Raw genomic sequence first — 15,282 nt, forward strand, 5'->3', positions numbered from 1 at the left:
ACGTATATACACATCAACCACATGCACGTGCACATAGTTTTCTCACAAGCTCTACTCCATGCAATGCACAAGTCCTGTCTCTGCTCCAGTGCTCAGCCAATCTTCTTATTGCCCCCACTATACAACTAACCTGCCAAGTAAAGTTGATGGGGGTGCCCCCTTTTATCCCCCATTCCATCCCTCCCCCTATATTTAACAATCCCCATCTGACCAAATATACTTTATGGGCCTTTGAGAGGATTGAGAAAGATCAACAGGATCCCAACAGCAAACTATCCAGATGTGAAGGAAAGATAGGAAGAATAGTAAGAGGCCAAATATGGCTGCATCAGAAGCTCTTCAATGGCCTGAAAATCAAAAAGGTGGAAATTTTACAGAAGGTGGAAACATGGACAAATTACTAACGATGAGTACAAAGGAATAGTGCGAGTGTGTAGGGACAAAATTAGAAAGGTTAAGGCACAAAATGAGTTACACATAGCAAAGGACATAAAAGACACTAAGAAAAGGTTCTATAAGTACATTCGGAGTAAGAGAAAGACTAACAAAAGAGTAGGTCCTATACTTGGCGAGAAGGAGCGTTCACAACAGAGGACATTAAGAAGGCTGAAGTGTTTAATGACTATTTTGCTTCAGTCTTCACTAAAAAGGCTAATTGTTACCAGATGCTTAGCACAATTAATATTAGTAAGGGGGAAAAGAACACAAGCCAGAATGGAGTAAAAAAAGTTTAAAGAATATTTAAATACATTAGATGTATTCAGATTGGCAGGGCCTGCTAAAATTCACCCTAGGGTACTTAAGGAACTGACTGAAGCAATCTCAGAACCGTAGTAATTATTTTTGAGAACACATGAAGGAAGGTTGAGGTCCCAGAGAACTGGAGAGGGTCAAACATAAGAACATAAGGGTGGCCATACTGGGTCAGACCAAAGGTCCATCTAGACCACTATCCTGTCTTCCGAAAGTGGCCAATGCCTGGTGCCCAAGAGATAATGAAGAGAACAGGTAATCATCAACTGATCCATCCCCTGTCACCCATTCCCAGTTTCTGGCAAACAGAGGCTAAGGACACCATCCCTGTCCATAACATAGTACCTTTCTTTAAAGAGGGGAACAAAGACAGCCTGGGGAACTACAGATCAGACAGACTAACTTCAATACCTGGAAAGATACTGGAACAAATGATTAAATAATCAATTTTCAAGCACCTAGAGGATAATAGGGTGAGAAATAATAGCCAACATTGACTTTTCAAGAACACACCTGCCAGACTTACCGGATCTTCTTCTTTGAGAGGATTGCTGGCCTAGTGGATGGGGGGAAGCAGTAGACATGATTTATCTTTATTTTAATAATGCTTTTGACAGAGTCCCACATGACATTCTCATAAGAAAACCAGGGAAATGTGATCTAGACGAAATTACTATAAAGTGGGTGCACAACTGGTTAAAAGACTGTAGTCAAAAGTAGTTATCAATGGTTGGCTGTCAAACTGGAAGAACGATCCAATGGGGTCCCACACATATCTCACAGGTCCATTACTGTTCAACATCTTCATAAATGACTTGGATAATGGTGTGGAGAATATGCTTATAACATTTGTAAATGACACCAAACTGGGAGGGGCTGCCAGCATTTTGGAGAACAGGATTAGAATTCAAAATGGCTCAACAAACTGGAGAATGGGTCTGAAATCAACAAGATGAAAACCAGTAAATATAAGTGCAAAGTACTTCACTTAGGAAGGAACAAATCAAATGCACAACTACAAAATGGAGAATAACTGGCTGGTCAGCAATTCTGCAGAAAAGGATCTGGGGTTATAGTGGCTCACACATTAAATATGAGCCAACACTGATGCAGCTGCAAAAAAGATTAATATCATTTTGGGGTGTCTTAACAGCAGTATTGCAGGTAAGACATGGGAGGTAATCGTTCCACAGTACTTGGCACGGGTGAGGCCTCAGTTGGAGTATTGTGTCCAATTTTGGGTGCCACACTTTAGGAATGATGTGGACAAATTAGAGATAGTCCAGAGGAAAGCAACAAAAATGATAAAAGGTTTAGAAAAACCTGACCTATCAGGAAAAGTTAAAAAACTGGGCATGTTTAGTCTTGAGGAAAGAAGAATGAGGGAACGAGCTAATACAGTCTTCAAATACATTATAGGCTGTTATAAAGAGGATGGTGCTCGATTGTTCTCCATGTCCAGTGAAGGTACAACAAGAAGTAATGGGCTTAATCTTCAGCAAGGGAGATTTAGGTTAGATATGAGAAGAAGAAAAAAAAGCTTGCCAACTATGAGGTTTGTTAAGCTCTGGAATAGGCTTCCAAGGGAGATTGTGGAATCCCCATGATTGGAGGTTTTTAAGAACAAGCTGGACAAACACCTGTCATGGATGGTCTAGGTTTACTTGGCTCTGCCTCACAGTTGGGGAATAGACTAGATGACTTCTCGAGGTCCCTTTGATCCCTACATTTCAATGAAAGAGAGTCAAGTCCTAAACTATATGATTGTGCTGGATTAGAAGGCTGTGATCATTACTTTATATGAACCTTGCCACAATCCTTCATGCTTTTGTGCATCCAGATAGATTTCTGTGATGGGCTACGTACAGATATTTACTCAAGCTTCAGCTATTGCACAATCTGGGTCAGACATGCTTCACATAGGGAGATTATTACACCTGTGTTACAGAGACTGCCCTGGTTTTCACTTCATTTCTGGGTGAAATTCAAAGTTTGGGTCCTCTTACACTCATCACAGCAGTTGGGAGACTACGAGATGCGTAGGCGCCGGCTTCCCCTCTGCCCCCTGGGGGGGGTTTGCCCCCCCTACCCCTGCCCCACCCCTGCCCCCCCTCACCCCCCCCCAATTCCACCCCCTTTCTCCAAGTCCCCGCCCCTGCCTCCTCCCCCGAGCACGCCACGTCCCCACTAATTTTTCCCTGTGGGTGCTCCAGCCCTGCAGTACCCATGGAGTCGGCACCTATGACAAGATAGTCAAGATGACAGAGTTCCTAGATTTGTGAGTCTTAGGGTTGGTAGTGTTCAGCAAAGGACAAGAAAGATGGCCTTGTTATTAAGGCACTGGACTGGGACTAAGGAGCTTTTATTCACCACCACAGTCGCTTTGGATGATCTTGAGCAAGTCACTTATTCTCTTGGGCCCCATCTGCAAAATTTTAGAGAATGAGCCTCACCCTCTTGTCTTGTCTAGTCTATTTAGATCAGGGGTTTAAAACTCCCGGCCCACCGACCATCTGTGGCAAGCGAGCCTCCCCAGTGTGGCCCGGGGGGCTCCAGTTTTGGGGCCAGGTCTCTCCCTTGGCCCCACTTGTCACCCCTGGGCAATTCCCCCACAGGGGCCCCGGCAGTGCAGCGGAGCTGAGCAGCGTCTGCCTGCTCGTTCCAGTGGCTGCTGGCCCCTCTCTGCGACCCAGGGGCAGGGCGAGGCTGTGCCTCCGCATGCTGCCCCCGCCATGAGCGCTCCTGCGGCCAATGGGATGCTGTGGGGGCGGTGCGTGGGGGCAGAAGTGTGTGGAGGCCCCCTGGCCCACTCTGCCTTGTAGCCTCAGGTAAGCGCCGCACCCCTGACCCCCTCCCAGAGCCTGCACCGCCACCCCCTCCCCACATACCCCCCCCCTGCCCCCAAACTCCCTCCCAGAGCCTGCACCCCCTCCCCATATACCTCCTCCTGCCCCCAAACTCTCTCCCAGAGCCTTCATCCCCTTCCCACACACCCCCTCCCACCCCCAAACTCCCTCCCCGAGCCTGCACCCAGTCCCCACACCCTCTCCCTCCCCCAAACTCCCTCCCAGAGCTTGCACCCGGTCCCCACACCCTCTCCCTCCCAGAGCCTGCACCCCTTCCCCACACTCCCCCAGCCCCCAAACTCCCTCCCAGAGCCTGCACCCTAATCCTCTACCCCAGACCTCCTCTCCCACCCAAACTCTGTCCCAGAGCCTTAGGCAGGTGGGGGTTGGAGTTTTTTTGGGGGGGTGGAGTTTTTAGGGGGCGGGTTCTGGGCGGCATGAGTGACATTTGCCCACTGGGAGGATTTGAGGACTGGCACTGGCCCTAAGGTAAAATGACTTTGAAACCCCTGATTTAGATTGTAAGATGTTCAGGGCACTGTCTCTTACTTTGTGTGTCTACATTACCTATGGGATGGGTTCGGTCACAGAGAGCCCCGCGGGACCTGATGTGCTGAAATTACCTCTGAGCCCGTTTTCCATGCCAGTTTGGGACTTCCAGAACCCTGCCTTGTTGAGCCAGACATGCTAGCCTGCTGCAACACAGACTCAGGGTCTGGGCCACGCCCCCAAAGCTGCAGACTTTAACCAAAAACAGCTTAGCAAGTTACCTCCAGCTCCCAGACACCCAGCTCCCAATGGGATCCAAACCCCAAATAAATCCATTTTACTCTGTATAAAGCTTATACAGGGTAAACTCATAAATTGTCCACCCTCTATAACACTGATAGAGAGATATACACAGCTGTTTGCTCTCCCAGGTATTAATCACTTACTCTGGGCTCATAAATAAAATCATGTTTGTTTATTAAAGTATAAAAAGTAGGATTTAAGTGGTTTCAAGTAATAACTGACAGAACAAAGTAAGTCACCAAGCAAAATAAAGCAAAAACACGCAAGTCTAAGTCTAATACATTAAGAAACTGATTACAAGAAATCTCTCACCCTCAGAGATGTTCCAATAAGCTTCTTTCACAGACTAGACTCCTTCCTAGTTTGGGCCCAATCCTTTCCTCTGGTACAGTTCTTGTTAGTTCCAGCAGACATCTGAGGTGTTAAGCAGGGGCTCTCTCATGACAGGCCGCCCTTTGTCCTGTTCCACCCCGTTTTATAGCTTTGGCACAAGGCGGGAATCTTTTGTCTCTTTGGGTCCCCACCCCAGTATCCTGTGACATGGTTACATGTCCTGTGAGACCCCAGCCTCCATTCTTCCTGGGCTGGCCCACATGTACACAGGAAGGCTTGAAAGTAAACAGAGACGTTTACAGTTCATTGATTCTGAAGCACCCTTAATGGCTTCCACTTAATATGTTTACATCAGTAATACAAGTTTATAGCTTATTCTCCTAACTTCAGACATAGAAATATTACATGCAAACAAATCGGATGAACACACTCAGTAGATTATAAGCTTTGTAATGATACCTTACAAGAGATCTTTTGCATACAGCATATTTCAGTTACATCATATTCACATTCATAAGCATATTTTCATAAAGCATATGGAGTGCAACGTCACAACCTAGCACAATGAGACCCTAATCTCAGCTGGGGACTCTAGTGTTAATATAATAAAAAAAACACAACAAAAACAACAAAGGCCCTTTAACTGAAATTCATTTCCACTACCCTTGGTCTGATGGAGTCCAGATTTGTTGGGCTGGAGGGCACATTGAAAAGCCTATCCTTGCAGGATTTTTCTGAGGGATTTGCTGAGTGAGTTTATTTTTGGATTCTATTCTGGATTTTTATTGTGTTTTAAAATATTGATACTATGCCCAGAGTTTAACAGGTGTATTGGATATTCAGCTGAAAGGGATGGGGTACTAGTCTGAGCAGAGTACTCAGACTAAACTGTCATGTTAAAATACTGGCACTGACTCCCGCTGTGCCCTTGGACAAAATCACTTTACCTCTTTTACCTAGTTTCCCGATAACTCCCTCTTTCCTTCCTCTCCCTGTGATGTTGTGAGGATTCACTGCTGGTAAAAATGCATTGTAGGTGAAAAGTACTAACTGTTGCAATGATTTCTGAGTTCAAAGAAACTAACGTGAGCTGACTTGGAAAAAGCTAATTGTAGTCCATAGGACTAGCTTGCCTTTATTATATTCAGCTGTAATGCAAGAAACCTACAGGCCAGTATCCTGTAAGATATTACAGGAAGTATAAATTAGCATAAGTGTGGTTAAGTAGGCCATAATCCTTAGCATAGATCAATGGTTACCTTTACCTTTAGATTTTAGGAACTAAGAAGAACTTGCTCAATGGTAGAAGATAGAATGTTCCAGTAAATGCTACCGCAAGGAATATGGAAGTAATAACTGCAAATCAGCTTAAGCAAGGGATGACAGGTATGATCATGAGCTGAAATGGTAGTTACACCTATTAATATACTAACCTATAGGAGGACACCTCAACGTTAGTAGATTGAGGAAATACAAATAAAGAAAAGGGAAAAAAACCCTACTGAATATGCATTAGATAGAGTAGCATCAGTATAATATATTATAAAAGTTGCATCCCAGCCTGTGCGCAGTAGGAGAGAGAGATGTAGCCCTTGGGAGGTGCCAGAATGATGGCCACTGGTGATAATGAGGAAGGTGATGGTGATGAGAAAGACAACAGCTAATTTTTCGGTTTGTTCTGCAAGGGATGATGTGAGTATATGGATGTTCAGATGTACATTCTGTAGTGTCCCTATTTACCTTACCAAGTTAGAGTGTTTGTGACTTTGTACTAATAAACTATATGCAAATATAAGAGTTCCTATAGCATGAGCATTGCACCTGTGCACATCTGGATTCCCAACTATAGAGTAATTTTAATAATACTGGACCTGATTTTGGGACAAGAACCTATCAACCCTCACAATGATAATGGGAATTCTTAAGTAATCAATATAATTAATACATAAATCAACAGATCAGGCTACATAATGGAGATGAAGCCAGAACTTCAAAATGGATCAATTTAAATCCAAACCAAAAGACTTACCAAGAACCATGTACAGTTTTGTACCAAATAAAATTTTCATAATACTGAAGCAGAGCAAATTAAAAAAAAGCGTATGTATCCTCTTTTGGGTACGTCTACACTTACCTCCGGGTCCGACGGCAGGCAATCGATGTTCTGGGATCGATTTATCGCATCTTGTCTAGACGCGATAAATCGATCCCGGAAGTGCTCGCCGTCGACGCCGGTACTCCAGCTCAGCGAGAGGAGTACGCGGCATCGACGGGGGAGCCTTCCTGCCGCGTCTGGACCCGCAGTAAGTTCGGACTAAGGTACTTCGAATTCAGCTACGTTAATAACGTAGCTGAATTTGCGTACCTTAGTCCGAAGTGGGGGGGGGGGGTAGTGTGGACCAGGCCTTTGATAGATTTCTAAACTTAAGTGATTTAAAAACATGGCAGCAATTGCTGTGAAACTGACTGACTGACTAGCCTATGGCCTGCTGAAAAACAAGGCCTACAATAATGGCAATACATTAGTTGGACAGATTGACCAATGGGCACTGTTTCCAGTTTGCTTAAGGTGCTCTAACAAAATGTACAAAATAGCTGATGGAGCGGTCTATAGAATTCAAGCACAGAAAAATCCCCAGAGCTGCAGTGGTAGAATTAAAGGAAACCGCCACGCTCCAGCAGAGATCTGAAAACATAATATTTTATCAAAAACCCCATTATGCTGCCCTGTATGTTTGCTAAATTTCCTTTCCATCACTGCTGATGACCAAGGCACATTTTCTTGGGGAGTAAATCCAAGAGCACACAAAGGAACATGTCCAATGTTATTCTACTGATAAAACTGTAGCTGTCCGCTCCATGCCCACAATAGCATATGCACTGCTGACTGTCATGAACCCCATTTATCCACTTCCTTCAGTGGCACTATAATTGCTTTAAAATGGTAATGACTTTTATCTAGGTTAGATAAATGTCTATCAGGGATGGTCTAGACAGTATTTGGTCCTGCCATGCGGGCAGGGGACTGGACTCGATGACCTCTCGAGGTCCCTTCCAGTCCTAGAATCTATGAATCTATGACATACATGAACCAATCACATTGATGGGGGGAGGGGTAGCTCAGTGGTTTGAGCATTGGCCTGCTAAACCCAGGGTTGTGAGTTCAATCCTTGAGGGGGCCATTTAGGAATCTAGAGCAAAAATCTGTCTGGGGATTGGTCCTGCGTTGAGCAGGGGGTTGGACTAGATGACCTCCTGAGGTCCCTTCCAACCCTAATATTCTATGATTAGAACATACCTTCCAGTTATCCAGAGAGGTGTCTGAACCAAAATGCTGCTCCATGCTGTAATCAGAATCTAAACTTTGTAGCTGGCCTCTATCATTAAAATGGAGCTGGAAAAAAGCCCAGATCAAAACACCTTCAGACACTTTGGAGAAGTTCAGAGTCAGATCTGATCTTTTCATCACTACTGTGCAGCAATAATTATCCATGAGCGGAGGGAGAATAGAAAAAGCACAAGATATATATATATACATATTCAGCATATAAAACAAAATAGTATTTATGTAGTTTTTTCCCCTGAAATTTCTTTAGGAAGGAATGTTGTTTTAATTCTTAAAATAATCTTGTGCTTTTTCTATTCTCCCTCCGCTCATGGATAATTATTGCTGCACAGTAGTGATGAAAAGATCAGATCTGACTCAACTTCTCCGAAGTGTCTGAAAGTGTTTTGATCTGGGCTTTTTTCCAGCTCCATTTTAATGATAGAGGCCAGCTACAAAGTCATATATATGTTTTGTTTTAATGTTTGAAGAAAAATTGCATCTTACTCCTAAGGAATTCATCAGACACTTCTGCCTGTTCCTCCTACCTTAAGCTATAACTATCAGTTTATAGCTTCATAATCCACAGCAAACAGAGTGGTCATAAGCAGAAGTCATAGACAGTGGGAGTAGCCAAAAATCAAAAGATTCATGGTCTGAATTCTCAAGTGATCATTGAGTTTTGGGGTCTCTCACTTGACCTCATAAAGGGGCCTGATTTTCAGCTCTCTCTGAAAATTAGCCTCTGCTTTAAAAGTATCAGTTTGGGCACCCAAAAATTGAAGCATCCATAATCTTTAGTTACTCCGACTCATGGGACTAAAGTGCCAGAAGGGATTGGTAGTTGGATAAGCAAATGTCTCACATATACCTAGCATTGTTCATTCTTTAAAAATAAATAAAAAAGCCCCCCTCTACAGAAGTGTTTCTCCCAGCCCTGCATGTGGTGGCAGGCACCACAGAGGAAGGCATGCAGGGTCTTGAGGGTTCTCCTACTGGGTTTTTTTTGTTTGTGGCGGTCCAGAAGAGAGGTGGGACACTGCAGATGTCAGATTTCAAGTGGGCAAAGTCCATTAATCTCCAATGGTGTGTATGCTGTAATGGCAGTGTTGTCTATGCTGTGAAAGTGACCCAAACATCAACCCCCTTTTTTAAAAATATCAAAATTATTATTTAATTTCTCTCTTTCTAGGGACGCTGCATGACATTTACCTTTCCTTAGGCAAGATTTGTTTTGCAGCCTTTTAACCCTGCTGAGAAATCTAGAGTTGTGAAAGACCTAGAAAAACACAGGTTATAAGAGAATGGGTGATGCACATGCCAACACAGGAAGGAAGGAAGGAAGGAAAATCTATTGACTTTTTCTGACACCTTCTCTTCTCAACTTAAAGCTTTGTGTCAATTTACTCATTCAGGCGAGTGTAGCCCAGTGATAGCAAGTGAGTTACAGCGAAGTCCTGCTCCACGCCCACACCCCATCCAATTTTCCAGCTGAATGGATTTTGCTTGCTGGATGTCCAGCATTGTGACAGAGGTCAATGGTATTAGAAGATTCCATCCTTGCTCACTCTCCTTCTTTGCATAACTCATTAAATGGCTTAATCAAACTTCAATTCTATTTACAGGTCAAGCTTGATTACTCGGTTTTGGATAACTGAAGTTCAGGTAGTGTCCCCCAGTAGTCATTTATTTCTATCTAGAATACTTATATGATCCAGGTTCCAGGCTCCCAAGTCTCAGGCTAGCACTCTCACCACCAGACCATCCTTCCTCAGTCTAGTGGAAATCCCAGTTATCAATGGAAATTCTATCACCCAAAGTTGGGGGCATTGTTTGACGCTAAATTCTAATAGTGATCATCAATTGTTGGCAAAAATTTACTGTAATGAACCCGCTGTCAACTGTACAAACAATTGCATACTAGCTAACCAAGTGTGTGTATATTTATGTTGAGAATAGAGAGTATTTCTCAAGCCTCAGATAGGCACTCCATTTTAGAACTCTAAAGAAATAATAAAATAGAACACTTGTTACTGTGTCATACAAGTACTGCACATATGTTTAGATAAAGTACCTATCTACATCAGGGGAATTTGCAGCATAAAATCCTAAATGTAGATGTATGGCACTGTATAAAGAGGGGCATGCACCAGTATAGCTTACCTGGTAATGTCACTATGCAGCAAGTTTACATTAGGAGTTTGCAGCAATACAGATTTCCTTAATATAGAACAGCCCTAAGGGCTTGATCCCTTATTACCTTACCTTGTATGGTCATTTTCCTACCCACTTTGCACAGGTGTAATCCCTCCATATCAACACATTTCATTGTGTGAACACTTGACAGCCATTTTGTACAGGTGAACACCACCACCACAAGGTGCAAGGCAGTAGAGAAACAAGCTTATGAATCTAGGCAGCTGAAGGGTATGCTTGTGTTCATTTTAAACAAAATGTGATTTACAAGGTACTTATGTAGCTTACAAGAAGTGGAAGATTGGACAAATGACCAGGGAGGAGTATAAAAATATTGCTCAGGCATGCAGGAGTGAAATCAGGAAGGCCAAATCACACTTGGAGTTGCAGCGAGCAAGAGATGTTAAGAGTAACAAGAAGGGTTTCTTCAGGTATGTTAGCAACAAGAAGAAAGTCAAGGAAAGTGTGGGCCCCTTACTGAATGAGGGAGGTAACCTAGTGACCGAGGATGTGGAAAAAGCTAATGTACTCAATGATTTTTTTGCCTCTGTCTTCACAAACAAGGTCAGCTCCCAGACTACTGCACTGAGCAGCACAGTATGGGGAGAAGGTGACCAGCCCTCTGTGGAGAAATAAGTGGTTCGGGACTATTTAGAAAAACTGGACGTGCACAAGTCCATGGGGCCGGATGCGCTGCATCCGAGGGTGCTAAAGGAGTTGGCGGATGAGATTGCAGAGCCATTAGCCATTATTTTTGAAAACTCATGGCGATCGGGGGAGGTCCCGGATGACTGGAAAAAGGCTAATGTAGTGCCCATCGTTAAAAAAGGGAAGGAGGAGGATCCGGGGAACTACAGGCCAGTCAGCCTCACCTCAGTCCTTGGAAAAATCATGGAGCAGGTCCTCAAGGAATCAACTATGAAACACTTAAAATGTAGTGTGTGATGTAACTTGTTATGTAAGTGCCATGTGCTATAAAATAGCAATGGGGGGCTCCTTGCTGGAGGGATTCTGCCTGATTTTTGTACCAGGGGCTCTCCCTTTGTGCACATTGAATAAAGCCTTGTTGAATCGAATCGAAGACCCTTGATTCTGCCCAGCATCTGACTCATTGGGAACCACAAAATCCAAACACAGGTATTTTGGTCCCTTAGACGGCTTTGAAAATCACAAAAGGTCCCTAGACCTCCAAGTGCAATGTGGGCATTTTAATAGCAACTTTGAGGAAAGCAATTTTTTTTTGGAGGGGTTGGGGGCAGAGGAGGTTTATAGGTTTCATTGTGAGGAGGCAAAATATATTCTTTCATTAGAGCATGTTTGCTACCACACCATACACACTTATCCACAGTAACTTATAAACAGTACCCAAGTGGAAAATAGAATTAACTTGTTGAGTAAGTTTTATTCGCCTTTAATTTGCTATAGCTCTCATTACGAGGCTTTTGTTTTGCTTTGGTTAATCTTTGCAAGAGCAGAATGAAGTGTTGTAAAGCTGTACTTGATTGTTGCACGGTACTATTGTTTGGCTGGGTAAGGCTGAAGCTCACTTTTTATTTGCCATGGCAGGCTTCAGAGCTGTATGGGACACTGAAAGTGTTAGCAAGAATCCAAAGCAACTAAGTAAAACTCTCACTTCACAGAAAGGGCTAATTCCTGTTCTGAAATGTGAGGGAACAGCTGAGTAGATCAGAGTTTAGTACCTGTGAAACTGCAGCCCTCTATTCGCAGACTAGTAGATGGACAATATATGCAGGCTTTCAAATATCCTATTAACATGCCTCGTCTCAGATCCAGGTGGACCACCGTAAGCAGTAAGATGACAGATCAGTTTTCTTGTCCCTGCAGTGCTGATGCTGTCATTGGGTAAAGTTGACAGAATACCTACTGAGTTCACATTAGGCCAGTCATCAAGTGGTTACAATTTTAGGTCACTTGGACTTGTACTGAACCAGGTGGTGGTGAGGTGAAAGGCTCCAGTCTCCTGAGCAATCCAAAACCTCTATCATGTATTTTACATACTTTAGCTCCTTTATGCTGAGGCTTCCTCATGTTGCCCACCAGACATTCCTCACAACAAAGATAAAATTCATTTTCTACATGTTTAACCTCTCAAGCCTCTCAGGGTAATTCTCTACTTCGCTCATGACATTTGTTTTAGCTGCCTTCTATACTTTATCTCATCCGTTATACATTATGTTTGGTGTAACTGGAGGTTATTTTTTTAAGCCAGTGTCAGCATTTGCTGATGCCTGTTCAGTGCTCTGTAATTTATATAATATAAGCAGTCTTTAGTATATCTTTCAAGATTCTTATATGGTCCACGAACCCTCACCAGATGATGGCAGCCACACAAATTTTAGTGCAGTTATCCTGAATACTCCAGTGAGATAGGGAAGTATTATTCCCATTGTACAGATTGGAAACTGAGGCATAGCAAAAGATATTGATGTAGGCTTCAATCTGACAAATGCACATGTGCTCAGCTTTAGGCACATGCATAAATCTTTTGATGCAGTTTTCACACACACGTTTCCAGGATTGCAGCCAGTCACACAGGTAGTCACTGGCAAAGCCAGGACTTGAACTCTGATGTCCTGCATACCAGTCCAGTGATTTAACTGCAGTGAACTACTCATGGTGAAGTTCTGGTATTTCCTCTCCTGGAGGTTATTGACATTTCATTTATGATTGGATTTATCGAGTGCAATGCCGACATCCTGCTTGGAGTGTACAGTTGCCACCCAGAGCATTCAGGAAAGACTGAGGGAGCCCCACATCAGAATATCTCATAGCTCAATGGTTAGGACATTGATCTGAGAAGTGGCAGATCCCAGTTCAAATCCCTTCTCCTCAGGAAAAAGGGGACGACTTGAACCGAAAGAGTCTCCACATCACAGGCGAGTACCTATGCACTAGGCTAGAAGTTAGGAGGGTGGTCCTCCCATGATCCTTTTGGATAAGCTCACCTCTAGGGGCCCAGTCCAGAAAGCAGGCTCAGAGCCTGCTTACTAAATGAGGCCCCACAGGCAAGTTAAGTAGAGGAATGCCTATCTTCTCCCAGTTGGTGCATCACACTGAGACTAGTTTGGGACTGCAGTGTGCATTCTCAGAGGCAGAAATGTAAGCACCTAGGGAAACTTTTACTGCAAAAAGTTTAGTTGTACTGCAAAAAGCGAGTTTAGGCGCCTACAGACTTTGGGGACAGCTGAGCGGGGGCTTTGTGGATCCCAGTGGGGCCTGATTCTGGGATTTAGATGCCTAAGACCGATTATTAATCTAGTCCTTCGCTATCTAGGTTGCATATTCAATAGTTAAGAAGTGTATCATGCTATAAACGGATTTTATTTTAAAAAGGATCTGAATATATTGGTAGCCTTACTAAAAATTATACAAACAATTTTTTGTTCAAAACAGAACCTGGGTCAAATTTGTTTTTTTCAACATACTGTATACTACAGATGAGTATGGTGGCTGGGAATTACTGTAGGGCACAAATGCTGCACAGTTTGAGCCTCTAATATGCAAATATATATATATATAATATTACGATATATATATTTACTGCATGTTCATATGCCAATATATGAACATGCGGTAAATATTCTAAACAACAAGAATAGCAGAATAAGATATTTTCAATTAGCTGTCAATGATTCTGAAGTTCATATACAGGTAAAAGTTGTTTATATAGCATTGTAAATTTACATGGCCCTCTACAACAGGCAAACCAGACCAAAACATAACATTCACATTTATGGCATGACATTAGTAATAAATAGCAACAACGGTCTCACAACCTTATGAAGCTTACAGTGCAAAAGTACCAGTGGATACATGACAGGATAATATGGTGTTATATATCACTCCCAGTTTTATTAGTTGGTGTATATACTCTAATTTTGAAGGTAAAAGGGCCAGATCAGATAGTGTAAATTGATGTTGCTCTATTGTAGTCAATGGAGTTATGCCAATTTACACCAGATGAGGATCTGGCCCAAATATTTTTATCTGAAGTGTAAATGGTTTTAAACATTTATTTAAACTTTCAGAGCCCAAGCCAGTAACAGAATAAAGGAACATCATTCCCCAGTGGTATCAAATCACCCTTTATTTGTGCACATGCTGCCACTCCTGCATGTACTGTCAACCACTAATGTCTGTGCACAAAGGTGTGACAGGATTTGCACATGTACGTTCTATCATCTGTGTGCACAGGAGTTTGAATCTGACCCCTGGACACGTGTTTGCCTGTGTGCAAACAGAGGTCACTGAATATTTGACCCTACATGTACAAATATATGAAAGAGTATCAAAAAACAAAATACAGCTATACTTACATGCTAAGTCCTCAGTACAAAAGTCACACTTGCCCTGAGGCAACTAATGACCTTGAACTGTTTTAAGTGAATGTAATGTCAAAGCTTTTCCACAGAAGTTAGGTCTTGGCTGGTAATTGGAGAAGTGACTTTTCAAATAGTTCCATTCATTGTTCCTATTGCACGTGTGCAGTAATCTGCAAAGAATTTTAAATTTTTTATGAACAAAATCTTTCATTGGAATAATTACATCCAGTTTGCTAGAAAACTGGTTAAAACACTTAGACAGCACTTTTACAGAGAATTTTCTCTTGTACTCATACCATACTGGTGCTGTTTGAAGAGAAATTCTGGGATAGAGTATTTTCATCAATGACCATGAACTTACCTACATTGTGTTACTGATGTTATCAAAGCTAACCGGCTCCTGAAATTTATCTCTAGAAATCAAATATTGCGAACAGAAAGGGTTTTCCAATGGGCAATCAGCAAAATGGCCTCAGCACATGGTTATATTGGCCATTCCTTTCCCAAAGCTTTGGCTTTCACTCCTTGTAGATGAGATGGCTGCCCCTGTGCAGCCTCGTTTGTCCACGGTGCCTCTGCTCTGCCCTTTATTCTTCTGCTTATAGGTTCTTTTACAGAGACTGCACACACTTCTTGTCCAATCAACACCCTTATAGGGGTCTGGATTTATTCAGACAAGAACTCAAAAGTAAAA

The sequence above is a fragment of the Terrapene carolina genome, unplaced genomic scaffold (assembly GCF_002925995.2).
Source record: "Terrapene carolina triunguis isolate 2854851 unplaced genomic scaffold, T_m_triunguis-2.0 Scaffold96, whole genome shotgun sequence".
Taxonomy (NCBI): domain Eukaryota; kingdom Metazoa; phylum Chordata; order Testudines; family Emydidae; genus Terrapene; species Terrapene triunguis.